The 25,776-nt window shown below is 36.3% G+C and overlaps 1 non-coding gene across 1 annotated transcript; it reads left to right on the forward strand.

The window, feature by feature from the left end:
• Positions 1 to 23,058: 23,058 nt before the first annotated feature.
• Positions 23,059 to 23,131, forward strand: Trnaa-agc (transfer RNA alanine (anticodon AGC)). The gene has a single exon. It is a non-coding gene; the product is annotated as a tRNA-Ala (tRNA).
• The last annotated feature ends 2,645 nt before the right edge of the window (positions 23,132 to 25,776 follow it).

The raw sequence follows: 25,776 nt of genomic DNA on the forward strand, positions 1-25,776 counted from the left end.
CTACTTGAAAGTTAGCTACATTCAGAACCAATAATTCTACAGATATAAGAGTTAGGATCTTCTGAACTTGTAAACTGATCCTTAAAAAAAAAAATCTGTACTTGGGTAATTAATTTCCCTAAACCAACATTTAGATCCCATGGCTCCACAAAGAATTTTTATGCTATTTCCAGGTAGGACAGGTAGATTGAAAGATGTAGATTAGCCCAAATAAAAATATGTTGTATTTTCATGGAAGCTATTGGTTTATGGAAATAGAATATTTAAAATTAATTAATATTTAAAATTAATATTTAAAAGTATAACTATTTCAGGCCATAAATTTTGTTATTTTTAAACTAAATATATATGTATATATATAGACATATCTATAAATTCTGTATATATATGTATACATATATACATACACATGTATATACACATAAATGTTTACTCCTTTGTATATAGTATTTCATAATACATTTATAAGATTAAAAATAAATCTATGGACTGGAGCTGCTTTTTGTTTTTATTTTTGTAAGAGTTGATTAGTTGCCTTTTCTTTCTTTCTTTCTTTCTTTCTTTCATACAAGGGATTGAACCCAGGCTTTACCACTAAGCTACATCCCTATCCCTTTTCATTTTTTCTTTTGAGTCAGGGTCTTGCTAAGTTGCTGAAGCTGGCCTTGAACTTGCAATCCTCCTTCCTCAGTCTCCCATGTCTCTAGGAATACCAGCATGCCTGGAGCTCTTTTCATTTTTTGAAGTTCAGCTAGAACTATTCTTTAGTTGTTCAAAAGAAGATAGATTCAGGTCTGTGAATGTGCATGGGATAAAGATTGCTAAACATGCACAGTTTACCCTTAGTTCAAAATTATGCATAAACAGAAAGAGCCCATACCTTTAGACTTTTTATACAAGGTAGATTCAAACCTTGAAAAGTTATTGCATTTTCTTGACTTGGATCATTTTTCTAATGAATGAAAACTTCTCAAACACTCAAACTCTTGAAGTGGTGAATACTTCCTGATGCCTCCTATGCCAGGACCCCAGCAGCACCACAAAGGGGTTTTCAGTTAGTTGGCACAGTTAAATTATATGAAGCTTGTTTTAGTCAGCATTTTTGTCACTCTAACCAAAAGATCTGACAAGAACAATTAGAAGTGGAAAAGTTTATTTTGGCTCATGATTTCAGAGGTTCAGTCTGTGGTTGACTGATTCCATAGCTCTAGGCCCAAGATGAGGCAGAACATCATGGTGGAAGAATGTGGAGCAGGAAAATAGCTCAGGAGTTGGCATTCAGGAAGCACAGAGAGTACTCCACTCACCAGGAACAAAATATGTAACCCAAAGGCACAGCTCCTGTGGCCTCCCTCCTCCAATCACACCCTACCTGCCCAGTTAATTCATATCAGTGATTAAGCCATTTATTGAGTTACGGCTCTCAGAATCTAATCATTTTGCCTCTGAATGTTCTTGCATTGGTATCACACTTGAGCTGTTAAGGGACACCACATATTCAAACCATAACAAAACTCAATAATGCAAAAGATGCATAATAATAATATAGATTTCATGATAAAATGCCGTAAGATATCAGTAACACTAATATCAAAGGACATTAAGTAGTGCCAGTGACATCGTAAAAAAGTACATTATTACCTAGCAGGCTATTAGAAGTAGATGTTTGAAGTAAATAAGGGGACAGAAGCTCAGTTGGTCTAAGAGCACTTCTTGCACAGGGTAGATCTTCAACTGAACTTTGCAGAATGTTTAAAGATGGAAAAGGAGGTACATGAATGTGAATGAGGGATAGGGCTTGGGAGTGAGTGGTGAAGAACAGAGGATTAAGGAGGGAAGTAAGTAACATTTTTGAAACATTGATCTATGTGCCATATACTGTGCTATCCCTTTATCTCATTTGTGGGGAAAACAGTCCATAACCATTAAATGGGGTGAAATACGCTGGGGTTGATTGCCTGAGTAGACCATTAGGTACTTTAGACTTCCCTGGAAGTATAATTTTCCCCATCTTATAACAGGAAAAATAGCGTTGCTCATTTCTAGGGTTGTTTTGAGGATTAAATAAGATATCCCACAAATCACTTAATTCAAATATGGCATTATCAAGCTCTCAGTAAATGTTAGTTGCTCTTATTATTGTGATTGTGGTTATAGATTCAGTTGATATTCTGCCTTTCCTCAGAGGATTCTAATCTAGGTCTTCTTGGCTCTCTTGTAAACTTAGAACTTTTGTAATACACTTTATTTTTAACCATTTACTATCATATACTTTTGTTTGGAAGTTTCTTAAGTTAGGGATCTTTTCACATGTCTACCATTCCCAAAGTATCTAGTCTTGTGTTGAATACATAGTAGATATGGCATTGATTTGTTTTATTGATTGGTTTTGTGCAGTGATTAGTTTTCTTGGGAGGCGAGTGTTGCTTTGTGCTGTTTCCCTCGACCCCACCCTACACATAAAAGCAATTGATACAGAAGAATTACTCCTCTTTTAACCTTGTTAACAAGTCCTAACACGGCACAACCTTTGATTAATTCACCATAGAATTGTAGACCAAGAGAAGGCATGAGAAATCTTTTTGTCTGACATCTTTTATACTATTTATCTGGCATCAGAGAGATGATATTATTGGCTCAAGGTCATACAACCTGTTGGTAGAAGATTTAGGATTAGAAAATAAGTCTTCTACCTTTCAGTGCAATCCCTGCAGGTTTATATCATTGGATTTTATTACCATATATGTTTGAAACTGTGGACATTAGTCTGTAAAGCTGAAATTAGAGCTGGGTGCAGTGGTGCATGCCTGTAATCCCAGTGGCTCTGGAGGCTGAGTCAGGAGGATTGCAAGTTTGAAGCTGGTCTCAGCAATTTAGGGAGGCCCTAAGAAACTCAGTGAGACCCTGTCTCTAAATAAAATTTTTAAAAAAGGGTTGGGGATGTGGTTTAATTGTAAAGTGCTCCTGAGTTCAATCCCTGGTACCAAAAAAAAAAAAAAAAAAAAAATTAAATAAAAAAAATAAAGTTGAAATTAGTTTTTTTTCTTGTTATCAGATTACAGTGTATTTATGATTCTGAATTCACTGGGTAATGGAACAGTCATTTTACTGAATATAAACTCCATGAGGTCAGAGACAATCTGTTTCGTTCATTCCTGTATCCCTAGTGCCTAGAATAGTGTCAGACACACAAGAGATGAGTAGTAAATATATGATGAATGAGTAAATTTTTGTTAGCAGTATTGGTTGAGATTTCAGTTGAGAATGTTTTTGACTTCCAGAAAGTCTAACCTTCAAGCAGCAAAGTCTAGAGAGAAACCCAATAAACAACAGGGAAACTGACTGTGGCAGGAAGATAAAAATGTAATGCTTCCCCCCATGGGAAGAGAAGGATTAAGTGAAAGAATGTGCATGAAACTTCTGGAACTTCTTGGAAGAACCACACTTTATAAATAAATATAAGGTCAGTTGGTGCAAGAGGCTAAAATTTCCTCTAAGCTCCTTGGCATTCTTAAAGGAGAAGCTGGAAAATATTAACTGAATTATTTTGGTGGTGAGTGGGATTCAGGTTTTACCACTGGAAATTGTCCTATACTCCTAGGCTAAGGAGAACAACAACAAAATCTAATCTTATCAAAGGGAGATCATGGCGGGGGGCTCCCAACATTTCAGATGCTTCCTGTTCCAAGAATGAATGATCGAACTTCATAGGCAAGGCACTCGGCAGCCCATGCTTTCTTTTAATCCATGGGACTCTGAGGCCAAGTAGGACTTCCCATTTCCCGTCTCAGATCTTCCAACCAATGAAAGGACAAAGTGATAATTAATGGATCAAGAAATGCCCTGGATCTTACTTTGGGTATGCCACTGAGTCTGATGATCAGTATAGAAATGGATAAGATATAAAGAAATCCTAGTGTGGGGAGAGAGCACTAATTCAACATTAAGGAAGTCTGAATTACAGTTTTAAATGTTATCAATTGGTTATGACTTTGGAAAAGACCTTTGGGCTCTCAGTTATCTTATATCTGACGAGAGGTGAGATACTCTCTAAAGGCTCTTCTAGGCCTAATATTTATTCTTTTAAAACATTTTTTTTTTTAAATGGAAGGTCTGATCATGCATTTAAATCTCTGATCTTCAGAATTATCAGAGTAGAGGAAATCCATTAGGTAAGAGGAAGAAAGATGTTGGTGCTAAAAGCAGGAGCAGTCAGAGCCTGGGGCAGTGGCTTTGCCTGCCACTCCTTCATGCTGAGCCTTAGAAATTACTTAAACAGTTAAAAAAAAAAGTTATTTATTTGCAAAAATAGCTCTTTCAGAATTCATTTAAAGTAAGTGATAAAAACAAAACCAAACATACAAAGGAATAATTTCTAAAGAAATCTCACCCTTAAATATTGGGTTCTCTTGCTAAAGTTGCTGTAGTCTTTGATTTGATTCCTCTGTATTTCCCTCTAAGGAATAGAAAAGGAGGTTTTCAAAAGAAAAAAACTCTTTTGCTTGACTACTATGAAAATACCATACTCCAGAATATCAAAATAAAATGTGGACCCTGCATGCAACCCGCCCTGAAGTGTTCCTTCTTGATTTTAGGTAGCACTGGGGATGTCCTTGAGAGAAAAAATAGCTAGGAATTTTACTTTGCTGATGAGTTATGCTAGGCTTCGTGTCTCACGTAAATGGTAACCTTTGCTGAGTGTAACCCTAGCTCTTTGTAAAGAGAACAGAATTAGACTCCACCAAATGAAGAGTCCAAGACCTTGGCAATGTTACATTGGAAAGATGACAAGATACATGGACATCATACAAATGAACAATGACGATGCCCTCATGGCATTGCCTGAATAGCTAGGATGTGTGCAGAGTTGTGCTAGCATCATGGATATTATGTAGGTTCAGTGATCTGAAAAATAGGGCATCCGATCTATTTAGAAGTGAACAACTAAGAATTTGACAATAACCCTATTAGGAAAAAAATGGGGAAAAGAGAAATGAGGTAAGGGAGTTTTTAGCAATGCACAATATTTTAGATGTTTTAAAATGTCAGCGTAGGGGGCTGGGGCTGTGGCTCAGTGGTAGAGCACTTGCCTCGAACGTGCAAGGCACTGGGTTTGATCCTCCACCACATAAAAATAAATAAAAATATTGTGTCCATCTACAATTAAAAAATATTTTTTAAAAAAGTCCTTAGTGAGAATACTTTGACTTTATACAATAAGCTAAAGTTGGTAAATTCTTTTTAAATACTTAAGTTATTTGATTTGATGACAAATTTTATTGTGCTATTCCAATTAATTTTCTTTTGTTGGCTTATTTTGTGATTCAGTGTTTATTTTAAATATTTATTTCCTATTTGGTAACAGATGCCACACTAAATAACATCTATTCAATAAAAATAATTAATTTGGGGGCTAGAGCTGTACCTCAGTGGTAGAGTGCTTGCCTAGCATGTGTGAGGCACTGGGTTTGATTCTCAGCACCATGTAAAAATAAATGAAGTAAAGGCATTGTGTTCCTATACAACTATTAAAAAAAAAGATAATTAATTTGAAGGGTCCATGAAGCAGCAGATATCATGAAAGTTACTTAATTTTAATTTTAGTTATAAATATATTTACATATATATTAACATACCTAATATATTTACTATTAATGTATTAGAATATAATATTAATGTAGAATATAATATGTTAATTAGTATAACTAGTTATATATTATATTAACATGTAATAATAATATGTAATATTATTTAATCTTAATATATGTTATATATGTCCTGGATATACCCCAGTCCCAAATAAATATCTTGATGATGGTTTTGAAAAGTTATTAAGTAAGTTTTGGCATATGGAAAATTCTAAAGACATGCCTTACCATTTCCTCCCTAGTTTATGTAGATCATTTCCTACTGACAGATTTTAATTTTTCTAGATCTCTTGATTCTTCTCCATACATCCTTCATATTTGTCTCTATCTCTCCCTTTTTTGCTTCTAGAAAAATAAATTAACTTTTTTTTATCTATAATATATTAAACTAATGTCAAGATTGAGCTATTGTTTTCTGGATGATTTGAAATTTTACTTGGTTGCACTTAGAATTTTGCTTCTTACCCAGAGTTTTGTCAAGTTTCTGGATTTTACTCAGTGAAAAGAAGGAGGTCTGTTCTGGTGTTATTAATCATCTATCTCTCCATTTTAGAATAAAATACTCACTGTTCTGGTTTTCATGTTTCCTTTGATATCTAAAAAGTATTTTGACAGAGTTTATAATAACTCCACAAAGTTATTATAAAAGATACCTACTTCACTCTAACTGGTATACACTTTTCTATTTGGTAATGTAGTTTAACCATTACTGTAATTGTTTTCTTCTTGTTAAGGTCCCCATTGTTCTTGGCCTTTGTCGGATGACTTCTCCATCAAAGGATATGAGGCCCGGTCAGGAATTATGAATGTTGCTGCTCTTCCTCTTATGCTGAGATCCTAATGGACTTGGAAACAACTGGGCTTATCTTAAAGACTGCTCACTGGGAGGCTCTTCTGGGGCGTATGGTCTGTCTCTGTTGCTTGATGTTTGGGGTCAGGAATTCAAGAAGAGCTATGGGGCGGTCATCTCTAATCTGTGTGCTAGCAGATAGGGCTGAATAATGCATGTCTAAGATGATTTTTTCACTCTCATTTCTGTCACCTCAGTTTCCTTCTCTCTCCACATAGTGTTTCATCCTTCGGGGCTTTGTGGCATGGACTTCTCACAGCATGGTGACCTTAGAGAAGTTGGATTCCTTACATGGAGGCTTGGGGCTCCAGTAACAAGTGTTCCAAGAACCATCTCTCTCTTTTAAATGAAAAGTTCTTCCACTTTGTTTTGTTGTGACTTCTCAGACTCTCAATTATGGAAATATAGGAACTAGTTTTAAAAGACCCAGTTTGTAGAATTCTTCCATATAAAAAATTCAGACCTTAGGACTCAAATACTAAGTTAAATGGGTGTTTCGTTTTAATTATACCGCAAGGTATTTCTCATTTGGTTTTGTTAGGGAAATGTCAATTTCAGCTTAAGATTGGATTTAGGATACTTTTTCAGATTTGACTGTAAAATAATGAAATTGAACTGCCCTGGGGCAAAGGAACAGCAGTGGCAAAAGCGCAGACTTCAGGTGAATGATCTACAATGCTTTCTGGGTCTCTTCCTCCAGCACCTTCAGTCACCAAGCTGATGAGCATTATCAAAAGAAAAGTTGCCTAGTGTCTTACTGCCTTGGAAGAAATAAATAATTTTTGATCCAGTGTTTAGCAGAAATCTCCCACTACCACTTTGGTACAATCCCTCCATAGATCTCTCGCCCATACACACGTGTTTTCTTCCTTTAGACTTATCCCTCCAAAAGAGCTCTTCCTCAGGGCACATCAAAACTGATGCGTTTTATTCTAATTTTCTAATAGGCTGGTTCAAAGACACAAGTGTCTTCGTGAACCCCTCCCACCCCTCCATTTGTGTTTAAACTGGAGGAGCCATCACTTCAGCCCAGGGACACCTGATCCAGTGGCGGCATTCTGAAGCAGACAAGGCATCTCAGAGATGGGGGAGATCAGATTCCTTTTAATGTCTTTAATGTCTTTTACATCCTCCTGAATGCAGAAGAGACCTTGATATTTAACCCCGAAACTTTACGTCCTTAGATGTTTGTCCTAAATAGGAAAGGATATTGTCTTTAGTAATAGGTTTTTATATTATAAAGTCATGCTTAATTTTTAAAAGCGGTCGTGGCACTTCTGTTTGCCCTACACACACACACACACACACACACACACACACACGTAACTGCCAAGAGGAATAGTGTTGTGTGCATGAGGACAGCTAAGACCACACACTGTCATTAGCTGGGTGTCAGGTTACCCACCGCATATGCTGGAACTCTGTATAACTAGAAGACTCCCAAGAGGAGAATCTGTGGCATTAAGCAGGCTTTGCAAATTAAAGAAAAAGGCCTTGCACAACAACCCTCTCTGAGCTTGATTTTTAATAACTGCAAAATGAAGTTAATCATTCAGGCATTGTATTAACCACTTTATATACATAACCTCATTCACTCTTCACAATAACCTGGAGATGTAAGGATATTATTATTCCTTTTTTACAAATAAGGAAAAACTCAGAGAGGTTATACAAATTTCCTAGTAAATGAAGGAGCCAGGAATAAAATCCACCCAAGCCATCTTTAGGACAGAGAGCTCTTAAACTCTATCATATAGATGTACTTCCTTGACCTCTGCAGTAAGTCCTCCCATGTGCACTTATTGGGAGGTTAGGGGGAAGGAGATGTAGGCTCTGAAGAGTAGCCTGAAATTCTACTTTATAACCAGCCTTTGGATTTAGGAGAGACCTCATAAGGTTATGAACAGAAATGTCCATCAATAACCTTCATATACATGGGATGCTAGGTCAAACCCTTAACTATGAGAATAGTCTCTGTTTGTCACTTAATGTATTAGAAAATACATGTGGCATCGAGATACATTGAACTGTGCAGTGTATAAAAGCTCTTTGTGAAATGTGAGAGAGATGTGCAGTAATTGTGCTGATTCCTTTTTTTTTTTTTTTTTGGATGTGAAACACCTTTGGGTTAAAGTCCCAAAGACCTACATCAGAGGCCTTGTATATTCTGCAATTAAAGATAATTAAGCAGCCCAAAGAGTAAATTATCACTAGGTCCAGGTCCCTCGCTGTAGAATATGATGTAATGATAACCCACCACAGTTCTCTTAAGAAAGTCAGTGAAGAATTACACAGCGGAGGGAAGAGGGGGATTAGGGCAGGTTAGCAGGATGTCTCTCTCCTAGAACTTTCTTCTATTAGCACGGTTTAATTTAGCTCATCGCCACCTTGACAGTGCTGAACTGTGTGAAGACTGAGAAGCTGAGTTACAGAGTTGAAAAGAGAAGTGGGACAGTGACAAGCTCATGGAGTCAAACGACAGTCTTAAGTGCCAGGATGTGAGAGCAGACGCCTGTACAGGGCAGGAACTTTTGGAATTGAGGTCACAGAGAAAATGAGGTTGGCAGGATTTGTAACTTCATATTTTATCTCATGGTTGTCCTTGTCCCTATAGTCATTTCCAAGAAAGTGCAAAGGTGGTAACCCAAGAGTCATAGATTCATTGAATATTAGAGTCTCACATAACCTTGGAATCCATCAAGCAAACCTATTCTCTTAAGTTTAAAGGGAACTTAGACTATTTTCCAATTGACCCCCAGATAGCTTTCATGTCTGATTTTCATGTCAGGCTTTAAGGTCACTTTCCTTTGCAATTTGCTTTCCTATTTAAAATCCTACCCAAGGGCTGAGTGTGTAGCTAGGTGGTAGAACACTTGCCTATCATGCATAAGGTCTGGGTTCAATCCCCAGCACACCATACAAACACGCACATATGCATGCACACACACATACAACCACACACAAAGTCTGTTCATAAAAGACCCAATGAGAGTATGTCCATAGGTGTTTGTATGAATGTGATATTTAGGTTGTTGGGTCTGACCTATAAGACAATAGAGTGAGAAACTGTAATTTTGATTATCATTTTAGCCACAGAACTAGAACAAAAGCAATGAATCTATAGATATTTATAATTTCCACTTGGTGTATTCCTTTGTTTCTGAGGGCTGGCCAACATACTTTAGGCACATAATTTGGATAACCTTTTGCTTTCTAGCAAATGTTCTGTAGGGAAATAAAAGATGATGATAAAAGTTCCTCAAATATCAGTAGGTCCAGGTCCAACACACCCTCAAAATTTAAGGTGTATATGCATCACCTGAAAATCTTTTAACAATGCGAATTCTGATTCAATAAACCTGGGATGGGACCTACTAGTTTAACTCAGTAAAACTGATGTTACTTTCCGTAAACTACACTTTGACAAATAGCATGAACATTGATTAATGTATAAAGCATGCATTGATAATAGTAAAAATTTGGTTTGACAGAAAAGATTGTTTAGGATCAGATCTCAGAGAGCCTTGAATGCCACAATAAAGATTTAGATATTACATGTTAAAGAATCAATGCAGATTTCTGTACTGGGCAAAGGATGATGTGATAGGACCTGTACTTAAAGGAGATTTATCTGTCATCATGTATAGGACAGATGGAGTAGAAGTTTCATATTAGGTATCAAGTAGCAGAGACTCAATTCCTGGCCCTTAATGCCAAGTGAGAAAAAGTTGCAGAGAGGAGAGATGTGGGGACTGGCAATGGGGAAGCTATCTACTTTGCAGACTGGCCCTGAGTTGGCGGGTGAGAAGTTATTTGGATCATAAATTTCTTCCACTAGTCCAAATTCCAAGAGATCCCTGCCAATATCTTGCTTTTTAAGGATGCAATCATCAAATATTTAATTGGAAAATTTCTCTACTAGATCTGATTGAGAAAAACGTATCGAGTGCCAAGAACAGTGCTCTGCTGTAACAGGCATCTGTGTATCTCCTAGAATCTTTAATGCAAGTCCTGCCTTTCATCAAACTCATGTTAATAGTGAATGAAGGAATCCATTCTATTTAAATCTCCTATTTTAACTTATGCTGCAATTATATACACTTGATAAGATCATGTACAAAGTAAGGACATGATAAATGCAAAATACAGGATAGTGGTTACAATTGGGGGAAAGTAGGAGAAAGAGGAAAGAAGATAAACATAGATAATGTGATTATTAATATTGTCTAATTCTTGAGTTGAGTAATGGCTTCATGGGATTTATCATATTTTTAAAATTAAGAAATGAGCCAGTTGTGGTAGTGCACATCTGTAATCCCAGTGACTTGGGAGGCTGAGTCAGGAAGATGGCAAGTTCAAAGCCAGCCTCACAACTTAGCAAGACTCTGTCTCAAAATAAAAAATAAAAAGAGGTCTGGGAATGCAGCTCAGTGGTGAAGCACCCCTGAGTTCAATCTTCAGTACCAAAAATAAAGAAATGAATAAATAGATAATATTAAAAGAACTCTAGATGTAGCTCAATGGTAAAGTACCCCGGGTTTAATTTTTAGTACTACTACTACTACTACTAACAATAATAATAATAATAAAAATAATAATAATAAAAAGAAATGAGTTGGTAGATAAGAGAAAGAAGTCACGCGTGTTAATTAATAATTTAAAAAATATGATTATTATATTTGTTGTGAAACAGAGAACTATTAGAAAAACTCCATGAACACACACATTCATACACTCAAAGGCTATATCAGGGACAAATCATCCTGTCTACAGTGTCTATCAAAAGTGAGAGAAGGAATTAAAGTTGTTATGTCAGCCTATGCCTGCTTTTCTGTGTAGAGTAATGTCAGGATACAGATCGTTTAAATAGTTATCCTACGTCTGATCTGATGCTTGGTGAGATCGGGTAAGGCAGTAGCCCCAACAAAATACACCAACATTCTACGAACTAAATTTCTGCTCCATTTGGTAGTTTACAGGGTGCTTTCACACCAGGTCATTTATTCTTGAACCTAAGGCCAGGGGTCCCTTGATGAATATCTTAGATAGAATTTAATACACTCAGAGTATTGTCATACTTAATATTCACCAGACATTAAAGCTTTTCTAATCATTGAAATGGTGCCAAGGTATGAAGAAATATATCCTTGGAGGTCAAATTCATTTTCAAAATGAAAACAATTATGAAAACAGTTCCCTCTTTGTTATCTGTCTGAGTAAGTGATTGCAATTCTGGCCTACTCTACGAACATACAGGAATAGCTAATTTTCAGGAACTTCAGATGTAATAAAATGTAGTCAGTGCTAAAACTACTTTGAGTATAATTTAATTCTTTTGGTGCAAAAGGTATTTTTAGGAACTTGGGTGTTACACACACACACACACACACACACACACACACGGGCGCACACACACACACAAATGAGTTTTCCAGACAATTGAAACCAAGTTACTAGTGCCAAAATACTTTTAAAAAGAACATTAATAGATTTGTGAGGCAAAAATTCTAAAAATTCAGAGTATAAAAGGTATAAAGTAAGAAGTAATAGTTGATCCTTTCTAATACCCAATTTCTACTCCTGTTAAGTTTCTTATATCCAGTAAATTTATCTGCACATACAGTTATGTATGTAATTTTATTTTATTTTTTCAAAAATGGGATTATTTTACATATACTATTCTATACTTTCTTTCTTTACTTACTATATTTTGGTCATGATTGGATAATAGCACATAAAAATCTAATTTTTTTTTCTAAATTCCTACATAGTATTTTATATGGTTTATGATAGTTTATTTAATCAGTTCCTTGTTGAAGAAAATGTGGTTTGATCAACACAAGACTTCAGTGATCATCTTTGTAAATGCAACTTTGTATACCTTTACAAGTATATTTATACCAGTGGAATTACTGGGGAAAACATGCATTTAAAATTTTAATGGTTATGGTCAAATTGTCCTTTTCTAAACTAGTACTTTCTCAACAGTTATTCGAGTACAAATGTCTCCTAATCCTCAACATAGGGTATCTCCTTGTTTTGTAGACTTACATATTTTTAATAAAAAATGCAGTAGTGCATCTTTTTTGAGTTTATTGGTCCCTCTCTTATAAAATGCCTCCAAACTCAACATAGAATATTAACAATGTATTTTTACAGCTATGTTTTTACAATTACTCTGTCTTCAAGCTAGACATTTAACAAATGTCCATCTTAGACTCTTGAGATTATATTTCTCTTTTCCCTTTCTTTTTCTCATACAATACATCATCACACCAAATATCTAACAGTAAGATGATGACATTTGGTTTTAATGACATTTGGATTTAATGAACAGTTGTACTTTACGCAGACTTTAATCTATTTTGAGCCTCATATAAGTTTGGAAAATTCCTGAAGTGGAAAGTGCACACACACACACACACACACACACACACAAATGGGGGAGGTTGTGATAGTTGGCTTTGCTCTCTCCCAACTCTGTCAAAACTTTCCTCCCACCCACTTCAGAGAGAAATAACCTTGGAAATAAACTTGCACTCATGTATATAACTGCAAGTTTAGGGCTCATGCCTCCTTTTGTGATCTATTCACTTTCTATACTATGGCTGCTTAGGAAGTGTCCAAGAAAAACAACAATAATGCTGGTATTTGGTCTGACAGTTGTGGCTCAGGGCATCAGTGAGACATAGAGCAGAATTCTTGCTAAGGAATATGATCCTTACTTGATTCTAATTTTATCTTTGTGGTACAGCTTTTAAATATGAGAACAGCTGGTGTTGGATAAATCTGTCTTCACAAGTTGTATGAGATTGAAATAAAATTAAATATTTGAGGTTAAATCCAAATGCAAAGATGTGGAAATGACTGATTAATCTTTTGACATTTTGCCTTTGCATCTTGGTGAAAAGGCATTATTCATTGTAAACTCCTAGCAATAGTCCAGTTTGAAGCTTAAGATTAGTAGAATGTGTGCCCTAACTTATAGTTTAACAATTCATAAAAGGTAAAGTGTAATTCTTGCTTTTCACCCCATCCTCCACCCTGCTGATAAAATGATAGACTATACATACCTGATTTTGTTAGCAACCTTTCTTTCTTTCTCTTTCTCCCTTGAGTAAAAGGTTACTACCAATGAAATAGTAAGGCCCACACTTCCACTTGGGTTGGGATAACAATCCTGTGTGGCCTCTGAAAATTGGCAAGTGATGGGACCCCAACCTCCCAGGAGAGTCTCCCCCAGGTGACTAAATATCTTTCTAATTGTTAAGGAATAAATAAGGGTGGTGAGCTCAGAGGACAGTCAGGTTGCTGGCTCTTCTTCAGTTGACTGGATTACTAAGGTAGAAACGCACTAAAAATAAATCAGGGCACAGATTCTCCTGCCAGAAGTTGAGTATTGAGATAACTTGTCTACCCAGAGGTGTTGACATCATCTACTCCCCTAATACATTGTGCAAATAGGAGCCAGAATGAGAAACAGATTTGGCATGGACTGGGGTCAGTAAGTCCTCAGTCCTTGTGCTGTTATACCTATTGTTGTTCTGTGCCATGTTCAGTTAATTGATCCCTCTACCTCCTCTAGGAGATAGTTAGGTACATCAAAGTGAGAACTGGAAACCAAACTCAAGGCTAATCTCAGGGGAAATCACTTGGTCTCTCCTAGTTTCAAATATATTTTTGCTGGATCTCTTATGTCGGTTGGGTTTCAGTGTTTCCCTCAAGGGGTCAGATTCTACCAGAGTTGGAAATATTGGAAGACCTCTCAGGAGCTCATTTCTCTGGAACCTGAAGATTTCACAGTGATCCAAGTTGCCTAACTTGGAGCAAGGAGTCTTATTAGTGAATTTCTGTTTCTGTTGTTGCTTCAGGTGTTCTAAACAGAAAGTCTTTGCTAGTCAGAATTAATCTACAGCTTTCATTTGAACTAAAATGGGAAGAAACCCACGCAAATCCCTTCCTTCTTTATATCTGTCCTTACTCTCTTTTAGTTATAGCAAGTTGTTTTTAACTCATATAATGCTTTCTCACCCCGATTAAGTGCTTGATGCTCACAAAATGCTTTGACACATTTAGTCTGTGACCAGAACAAGTTTGTAAGGAAGGCAGATGTTCAGAAAAGCAATCAGACGTTGGCAGCAGTTGGTGCTAAGAACCCCAGGAGCCCTGGGATGTCATTTCACGCTGAAGCATCCATTCTGACTGAGGGCTCTCTCTCCAAGTCAGGAGATTTGTTTTATTTTTGTAAAATAATTTATTTAAATGTTTCTACCAAAAAAAAATGCATTCTCATTGTAAAAAATGTGGAAAATACAGAAGAAAGGAAAAAGCAACCAAGATCCAGTTCACAAAATAAATTCTCTGGGTTTCTTTAGTTTTTTTGATTTGAATCTGTGGGCTGGCAAGAAACATCAATAGGTGCTTACTAATATTTCCACCTCTTTTCCTGCATTTAGCATAATATGCATAAGGGACTTTTAAATCCAGCCTCCTCAGTAGAGACCCTTCACAGATAGGCAGTATTCAGGCCCTTGGAGCTGAGGTCTTAAAGAGGAGTCAAAGTCCCCCTCCATCCCTGGTACAGATCAGATATTAACATTCTCCTATCATTACCTTTGTCTCTTGGGCACATGTCACTCTTCCTTTCCTTCTGGCTATATCAGTACAATTTCCTCTTCATTTTTCCCTATGATTCATCATTTCCAATCTTAAAGTCACCAGCAGATTTTGTCTGACCTCCCTGGGGCAGAGTCAAGGACCCAGGTAACAATGAAGAGAAAGAAGGGACAAATATGAACACTGCTGCTTTCTCTGGTCTTCCACTCACTCAGTTTGGCACTGACTCCTGGGAAGGTACATTGATCCAGGTGAAGAGTGCTGGGACGTGCAGGAATTTTCCTGGCTCCAGATGTTTGAAGTCAGGGAATATTGAGCTCCAATGTTATCTTTGAATATCCTCCTGAATTTTCCTTAGTTCTTTAAATAACAGACATTAGTTAAGTGTTTTATTGATCTATGTGTGAGTGAGGAAATGTGTTTGGTCCTGAGAGTAGTCATCAGAAGCCATTGTACTGACTTCCTATACATTAGGAAGGCATTAGGATTGTATTCTCTGTTCTGCTCCCATGGAATTAAAATAATTTGATTCTCCTAGTCTGTAGGATCAATATGAGAAAACCCAGCCAACCAGCAGTCTTGTTGCCAAAGGTACTCACAGCCTCCACGTTGTCTGTCTGGTTTTCTGCTTCCGTTGTTCCCAAGGAGAGCCCTCAAGGCTGTGTTTGTTTGAGGTAGATCCCTGCTCTCTGCCAAGAAGGGGCATAAACTGGAATGACAGCTGTGTTCGAGGAAGCTCAGGGATCAACTGGAAGGGATGGGGAAGGGTCTCCCTATTTCACTCTGTTTGCTGCCTTCCCAGCTTTCAATTTACCACACTTGGTGGTGGTGGAGGGGTACTCATCCTCCCCAACACAGGACTGAAAATATGTGACCTTGAGTTAACCACTAATAATTATACATCAAATATAAATGGGGACAAGGAGATGAAAGGCAGGGCAGAGCCAAAGGCTCCTGGGGAAACAAAACATTTTTAGCTGGAATGTAAAGAATTTTGGTATTGGCATTGAAAGGAAATTCAAGCTGCCCCTCCTCTCCATCCAAAAGACAGGATGGCTCACAGTTGTTTGGGTCAGGATTATAATTTTACTGATTTCAGAAATCTAATATCCATCCTAGCATTGACCTCAATGTAAGATCTCTGCAATGCTGTAGATCTGTATGGAAATGTTTTTTAAGTCTAATTTTATTTTGACAAATAAGTGCATATATTTGTTGGGTTCAATGTGATAGTTCAATACATGTGTACGTTGGGGAAAGATAAAGTCAGGATAATTAGGAAATCTATCACCATACATATTTATTATTTCTTTGTGGAGAACAGTTAAAATCCTTTCTTTTAGCTTTTTTGAAATATATAGTACATTATTTTTAACTGAGGTCACCTTGCTGTATAAGAGAACACTAGAATTTATTTCCCCTCTCAAACTATAACTTTTACCTGTTGACCAATATTTCCTCTTTCCCTGACCACCTTCCTTCTCCATCTCTGACCTCTGTTAACTATCTTTCTACTCATGGAGAGGAGTTTAATTGTGACATGGTACACTTTCTTTCTTAGAAGTTTAAAACCTCTCTGTTCTATATACTGTTGATGGATGTGCATTTGATTGTGCTAAATTAATCAATACACCTAAAACACAATAAAAAGAGTGAAGGTACAATATATAAATTTCCTCTCATCATGAGCAAGCTGAAAATTTCTGTGAGAAGCATAGACTTCTACTCTCTGTAATAAATTCTAGTATTAAATAGCAAGTTTTGATTGAGAATCTATTGTTTGCCCAATACTGAGCAGCTGGAGACTGTGATGGGAGACCAAGGAAAAGGAAAAGCATAAATATCCTACTACATTTAAAGTAATTTAATTGTACAGAGCATGAGACATGGTATGAACATTTTGACAACCACTCAACTCAGTGAGTATTTTTTTTTTAATATCTCAGATCTCCTTTATCTTGTTTAGTTTCATAGTGCCAGACTACTTTTCTCTCTAGTGTGAGCTAATTGTTTAAAAATCAAATAATGCTTGTTGGTCAGGACAGGAGCTCAGGGATTGTGCTGGAATGATCCATTAAAAGCGTAGTCTCCCTCATCAAAGGATGGCATGTCCTATCATCAGAGTAGTAATTCATGCAATGTGATCATGAGTGCTGACAGCTTAAAGGGCTCTGTTACCTGCAGGAATCTGTGACTCAGCATGTGGCCCCTGGGAAGCAGGCTCTTAGCAGGCCATCAGAGCCCAAGGTGAGCTTCAGGTCACCCAGGCCAACTCTTCCTTCAAACACTTTTTAAGCTCATGAGAACCTGAAGTCAGAGAAGAGACCGATATTTGCCAAGATAGTGAGTTGCTGTCAGAGGAATGTGAGCAAAAAGTTGTGCAATTTGAACAAAATGGAAAGGAACCCGTCATCTGGTTTCCAAACATTTTCATCACTCCAAAATGAAATACCTTACCCACTAATAAGTTTCTCTCCATTCCTCCCTCCCCTTCCTTCAGAATGTAAGCATGAACTAGTGAATCTTTCCAGGTTATCTGATCCTATAGCAATCTATATCTTTCACTATCTTTGAACAATTTTAAACTCTGTAAAGTTGTAGAAAACCGAGGGTAATGCAAATTATTCTTGTCTCTTGAAAAGCAAATGAAATGTGTCTTGCACTGGTCACCACCCCTGACACACAATTAGTCTTGCATCTATTAAATTCACTTCAGTATTTCTAGTTACCTCTGGAAGGAGTTTTAACAACTTACTGGTACAGCTAACTAAATAAATGAAATCAAGGCTTTGACATGTTCATTTTATATTAGTATGGCAGCCATAAGTTTTCCTTAAAATTTATCTTTTAATAGGAAAAAAAACCCAAAATTTTAGTAAGCACTCTCTCTTGCTTCTGTTAAAGCAATAATATTTCAACAAATTTAAAGATCTAATGGGTTTTTACTAGTGATTCATGAATCAGGACAGCATCTCATTCTATAAAATAGAATAGGTGCTCTGCTGGCCTTGACAATACTGTTGGGTTTTTTGTTTGTTTGTTTTTGTTTTTGTTTTTATAGACTGAATTTTTAATTTTTTTTATTTTTACAGACTGTATTTTGATTCATTGTACACAAATGGGGTACAACTTTTTGTTTCTATGGTTTTATACAATGTAGATTCACACCATTCATGTAATCATACATATACATAGGGTAATAATGTCTGTCTCATTCCACCATCTTTCATATCCTACCTCTTTCCTTTCATTTCCCTCTATGTAATCTAAAGTTCCTCCATTCTTCTCTCTTCCCCCACCCCCCTACCCCATTATATATCATCATCTGCTTATCAAGAAAAACATTCGACCTTTGGTCTTTTGAGATTGGCTTATTTCACTTAGCATGATATTCTCCAGTTCCATCCATTTATCTGCAAATGCCATAATATTCTTCTTTATGGCTGAATAATATTCCATTGTGTATATATACCACAGTTTCTTTTTCCATTTATCTGTTGAAGGGCATCTAGGTTGGTTCCACAATCTAGCTATTGTGAATTGAGCTGCTGTAAACATTGATGTGGCTGCATTACTGTAGTATGCTAATTTTAAGTCCTTTGGGTATGAAACAAGGAGTGGGATAACTGGGTAAAAACTTGGGTCCATTCCAAGTGTTCTGAGGAATCTCCACAATGCTTTCCATAGTGGCTGCACCAATTTGCAACTCTACGAGCAATGTACAAGTGTGCCTTTTTCTCCACATCCACGTCAACATCTATTATTGTTTGTGTTCTTGGCAATAGTCACTCTAATTGGAGTAAGATGAATTCTTAGAGTTGTTTTAATTTGCATTTCTCTAATTACTAGAGATGTTGAACACTTTTTCATATTTTATTAATTGCCTGTATATCTTCTTCTGCAAAGTGTACAGACTGCATTTTGATTCATTCTATACAAATGGGGTACAACTTTTTGTTTCTATGGTTGTACATGATGTAGATTCACACCATTTGTATAATCATACATGTATATGGGATAATGATATCTGTCTCATTCCACCATCTTTCATACCCCTGCCCTGCCCCCCTCTCATTTCCCTCTACATAAAACAGTTGGTTTTTTAAAGGTGGGAAACAAAAGAAAACAGAATAATAAAAAAAGCAGATTGGGTAATATCAGGTTATTTCAGGTGACTTTTCTTGTAAGAATTATATCAGAGTAGATTTCCCTATGAAGCTGGCTCTTCTAAATTGCTTGGAATCTTCTGTTTGCAGAAAAAAGTGTCTGGGTTCCACCTGCTTCATTAACGTTTCAGTGCAATTACACAGTACATAGTACATAGTATAGGATTCCATTTTAGCTTGACCATTTGAAGCTCAGTCCAAAACAATGGACTCACTGGGGATGAAGTTAAAAATCATAGTCTTATATTGAGTGCATGTATAAATATGTAACAACGAATCCCACTATTATTTCTAATCATAATGCACCAAGGGTGGGGGGATAATGATGACCTCTGTATGTTATATTTAATTTTTTCTGAATTGAGAATAGATATTGGCACCATTTATATGAGTTTCTGAAATGACTAAGCAATTTCTTATAAATATTTTTCTCACATTTTCATGCCTTTATTGACCATGCATTGTAAATAACAACTTTAAAAAAATAATTTATTATGGTGAAGTTCATGGAACATAAAATTAACAATTTTGAAATAAATAATTCAGTGGCATTTAGTACATTCATAATTTAGTGTAAAACATTATCTACTTTCAAAACATTTTTGCTAGGCATGGTGTTGCTTGGCTGTAATCCCAGAGGCTCAGGAGGCTGAGGCATGAGAATCTTGAGTTCAAAGCCAGCCTCAGCAACTCAGGAAGACCTAAGAAACTTAAATTTAAAAATGTTTTTTTTTTTAATTTAAAAAATCTGAAAAAAGGAATTGGGGATGTGGTTCAGTGGTTAAGTATCTCTGGTTTCGATTCCTGGTACAAAAAAAATTTTTTCATCACTTCAAAATGAAATACATTACCTATTAAGAAGTTTCTCCCCATTCCTCACTCTCCTTCCTCCCGACAAACACCCATCTGGATTCTATCTCTATGAAATTTCCTATTCTGGATATTTAATATAAATGGAATGTATCTGAATGCTTTCATTTAACACAATGTTTTAAGGTCTATCCACGTGGTAGCATATGTAAGTACTTCATTCCTTTTTATGGCTGAATCCTATTCCACTGTATGTATATACCACAATGTGTTTATCCATTCAATGAATGATGGACATTTGGCTGTTTCTACCTTTTAACTAATGTGAAGAGTACCCCTGTGAGCATGTGTGGGTCTGTACTTGTTTGCATACTCATTTTCAGTTCTTCTGGGTATATCCCTAGGAATGAAATTTGTATCACATGGCAATTCTATGTTTAGCTTTTGGAGAAACAGTCAAACTTTCTAGAGGCTAAACTGATTGATGTTCCCACTGACAATGTCAATCCTTCTTTCCTTCTTTTCTTTTTTTTTTTAAATTATAGCCACCTAGTGGGCATGCAGTGGTACCTATTTGTGGTTCTGATTTCCTCAATGACGATGGATGTTGCTTTTCATGTGTTTGTTAATTACACAGAATTTTGAACGATGCATCATATTTTGAATATACTAGGGAAGCTGATTTTTGAAAAGAAATCTTTGATGACACCTATAGTATTACAAGTAATTATTCCCTAATTTATGTTTCTTCATTTAACATTTTATATATTAATTTTTATTGACATTTTATATATTAATTTTATTTATATTAATTTGTATTAACCTCTAGAAAGTTATCTTCTTTGGAGACAGACTGGAAAGGATTTTCTCTATCTGCTCCACGACAGTCTTTGCATGGTGTTTTCACAGGCCACACCTGGGTCTTCAGGCAAGGACTGTTAAAGAACGCAGAAAAACGTTGCCATGGTGATAATATCTGTCTTTGTGAAACACTGCTGCGTGAGCTGTTTTATGCCCTACAGTCTCGCTTGGGGCTGTTTCTTTGTAAGATTTTTTTGCTGATTTGTTTTTTAAATGTGCTCATGTGATACATTTTTACTAATGCCAAGGGCAGTCACAACAACCACTAATATTTATTGGACATTTATTAGGTGCCAGATTGTCTACTAGGCGTTTTAGGTTATTTCCTTTAATCCCAGAAGAAAGTTCCTGAGATGGAATTTTGTTTCTGTGCCCATTGTTGCACCTCAGCATCTGACCCAGCCCTGCACTGGCTGAATGATTAAACAACCCTTTGAGGTCGTTACTGTGATTGTCTTCATGTTATAAATGAAGGAACGGAGGTTAAGAAATGTAAAGCAATTTTCCCAAGGTCAAACAGGTGGGCAGGAGTGGAATCCAGGTCAGAACTCAGGCAGCTGCTCCCAAGTGTCTGTCATATGGCCTGTGGCTCAGAGCAACACGTTCACCTCTTCCTTTCATATTCTACTTGGCGGCCAGCTATTTTTATCAAACAAAGAAAAAACAAATTAGTTTTAGAGACTAATTTTTGGTGGGATAAATTAAGACAATCACTATGGAAATCAGTATGGAGGTTCCTCAAAGTGCTAGGAATAGAACCACCTAGGACAACTGCTATACCACTCAGTATTTATCCTAAAGAATTAAAATCAGCATACTACAGTGATACATGCATACCCATATTTATAGCAACAAATTCACAATAGCCAAACTATGGAAGCAGGTTAGGTGTCTGTCAATGGATGACTGGATAAAGAAAATGTGGTATGTATACACAATGGAGTTTTTATTCGGTCATAAAGAAGAATGAAATTATGGCGTTGCAGGAAAATAGATGGAACTTGAGAACACTATGTTAAGCAAAATAAATCAAACTTAGAAGGTCAAAGGTCATATGTTTTCTCTCATGTGTGGAAGCTAGGCAGGAAGAAAGAAAAGAAAGGTGTTGTTGGGGCTATCTCATGAAAATTGAAGAGATATCTGTGGAGTAGAGGTAAGGGACCAGAATGATGGAGGAAGAAGTAGAGGGAAAGGAAAAATACTGGGGAATAATAATTGACCAAATTATATGGTCATATGTATGCATGTATGAATACATAACAATGAATCCCACCATTATGTACAACTATAATGCACTGATTAAGTATGGAAAAAAATAACCATTCAACAAGTATTCATCCCCATTCACCAAAATTTTTGTTAAAGTTCATCTCTATGCCTAGACATATATGTTTGGTCTTATGTTGAGTGCAGGGAGTGAGAAAAGTAAGATTATATCATGGGATCTGACACTAGCTGAGTGCCCTTGTATGGGTACTATACTCTCTCCAGACTTTAGACTCTATTTGTGAAATGAAAATGTTGGGCTAGATGCTGTGAGTATAATCCAACAATGATAGAATAACTTTAGGACGGATGAGGCCCAATGGACTTGAGTGCTGGGAGTAAGGATGATGAGGAAACATTGGTTCATATATTTTAATCTTTAGAGGGAATGAAAGAAGAGGGGAGGGGCAAAAAGCAAGGAATATATGATGACAGAGGTGGAAGGCATCACCTAGAATGGAAAATACAGCAATAAGGAAGCCTCAGCATACCCCCTGACTGTAAGAACTAAAACCTCCCTCATCTTGGCTCTTTCCTTTGAGAATTATAATACCTAAAGTGACTGGATATTTTATAGTTTCCCAGTGTTCTCCTCTTGTCTGTGCCAGGTCTATGCTGAGAAGTACTTTGAGAAGGACAGTGTGCAGAAAGCCAAGAGCCATTGTCCAGTGCATTTGTCCAGTGGGTCTTCATCTTTCTCAATCTTGTATTTCTTAATCTTTTTGGTGCCTCAGGCTGTCTTATACCCAAATTTGAAAAAACAAATGTTGTAAAATTAGTTTTATAAATATTGTGAATTTTTCTTTTAAATTCATTTGGTTAAAAAATGCATATGCTGGGCTGGGGATGTAGCTCAGTGGTAGAGTGCTTGCCTAGCATGCATGAGGTCCTGGGTTCAATCCCCAGCACTGCAAAACAAACAAACAGAAAAAAACCATATGCCTTATGTAGGGTTTTTTACTTTTGTTTTTGTTTTTAAATTTCTGGGAAAAGAGGACATTGCCCAATAAAGCAGTAAAACTTCCAAAACAATGTGTCTAATTTTTTTTTTTAGGAAAATGATCTTAAAAATAAAGCACGTTTTAAGGCCCATTTGTTTCATACTTTAAATTGGGCTGAATATTCTATTTCTTATTCTTTAAAATTTAGTCAGTAAATACACCAAATACTTACCAGGTGTCTGGTGTACACAAAAGACAGTTTTGGATACCTAAGAAATTAAAAGTTGACCTTTGCTCTCTCAATCTTGTAAAAATTATGAAACCTATATAACTAACCTCAGCATGTGATGAGATGTCGCACATGCCCCAAGCTAAATCTACAGTGTTAGGGGAGGTTCTGGAGCCACATCCGAAGGATGTCAATATGAGAGAGAGACAGACAGACAGACAGATAGACAGACAGACAGACAGGTTGGAGGGACTAGCATGAGTACAGGCTCAGAAAGATATATTGGGGGAACAATGATGAACTGGAAGTTGTGATCAAGTTTGCAATTTCCTATAAAAATTGTTAGAAAGACCCCCATCAATGATTAGTTCTTTCTATGCCTACAAATGTTCTTTTCCTACTCCTATGCCACTCCAAATAAAACAAAATAATAAATAATTAATTCCTTCATTCACCATTCATTAGCTTGCTTATAGTCTCAGTTACTCATGAAGCTGAGGCAGGAGGATCACTTGAGCCTAGGAGTTGAGGGGCAGCCTGGGCAGCATAGACATCCTGTCTCAAAATAAGAACATTTATTGAGTCCTTGTTCAGGTACTTTGCCAGGAGTGTAAGCTATAAGGATAAGTTGCCTTTGAAGACCTTACTGTCTGGTGAGATGAGCAACTCTTGGTTGGAAAAGGGATACAAATAGAGTGCCCATTTTATTTGAAACAGGGCCACTTTGGAAAAGAATGAGCTTGGCTGCATGAGGCTGATCTCCTGAGCTCTGTTTTTAGCCCTTGCGAGCAACCTCAGGATGTGTAGCATTCCAGGAGAGCAGCTGCATACTATATTTTGAAAATGACGAAAGTGGCGCCTCCATTTTTTCCAGATCCACAGCAATTACTGTCACTGGGAAGGGGAGCCAAGTTTCTTCTCTCCTAGCTTGTGCTAATGGGCGCATTGTTCCATAGAATTTTAGAAGGGAAGTTTCAGATTTTCTTACCATAAGAAAGGAGATATGAGGAAAGGAAAGGACAACAAGATCAAAAATCATAGAGGTCTCTCATTTTAAAAAAATGATAGAATTCATGTATTGAATAGATGCAGCAAGATGATGATGATGATGAATGACGATGATGATGATGATGATGATAATAATAATAGGTAATATTTATTGAGTGCTTACTTTGTGTCAGGCACCATGCTGAATGCTTGAACATATAGCATTCAATTTAACCCACACAACAGTATTAAAAATTAGCAACAATGATAGCATTTAACCCTGAAAGAAAGAATAAAGAAAAATAATTCCTATTAAAAAAAATTAGCTACTATTTTCATCACCTTTTACAGATAAGGAAACTGAAACTTAAAAAGATTAAGTAACTTTCGAATGTGACATAGCTCACGAGTAGATATACTGTAATGAAATGGATACTGGAATAAGTTTCATATTACATATTTAATAGAGAAAACTGAGGCCTACAGAGAAGTAATTTGTCCACAGGCTCAGAGGAGAATGACGTCAGAGCCAGATTTAGAACCCATATCTCAATTTCATGACTCTAAAAAATTTGTAACCTTTTATAATGGAAAATTTCAAATGTATACATGAATATATATCTGACTTTGTATCTATCTCAGCTTCTGATTACAACAGTGTTATGTCATCTATGCCCTCCATCTATGTCTCCCCCTGTATATTATTTTGAAGCAAATACTAAACATCATGTTTTTTCATCTGTAAATATGTCAGGATATTTCTCTAAAAGATGACTCTTTTGAAAAACATAACCTTAGTAGTATCATCAACACCTAAAAATTAATAAGAACTCCTAATACCATCAACTATCTAGACAATTTCTCTTTGTCTCCTAAATGCCTTGATTTTTTCCTTACAGTTCATTTGCTTGAATCAGAATTCAAGTAAGTTCCACGCATTACAATAGATTGATATATCTTTAAAGTATCTTTCAATCCATAGTTTTTCTTCCACCTTTTTTTTGTTTTCTTATAATTAAAAAAGGTTTTTTTAGTTGTCAATGGACTTTATTTTTATTTATTTATATGTGGTGCTGAGAATCAAACCTAGTGCCTCACTCATGCTAGCCAAGTGCTCTACCACCAAGACACACCTCCGGCCCTCTTTTCTCATAATTAAATTGTTGAAAATCTAGCTGATTACCCTATAGAGTTTGCTACAGTTTTGATTTTGTTGATTGGATCCCTGTGGTGCAGTTTAAGATGTTCTTCTGTCATCTGTATTTCCCAAATTGATAATTGGATCTAGGGGACTGATAAGATTCAGTTTTGATTTTTTTTTTTCTTTTTGCAAAACCACTTCATAAGTGATGCTGTGGTGTTGTGTTTCCCTAACAGGTGACACATACTGTCTGGTTATTTC

This window comes from Sciurus carolinensis, chromosome 6 (assembly GCF_902686445.1).
Source record: "Sciurus carolinensis chromosome 6, mSciCar1.2, whole genome shotgun sequence".
NCBI classification, from domain to species: Eukaryota; Metazoa; Chordata; class Mammalia; order Rodentia; family Sciuridae; genus Sciurus; species Sciurus carolinensis.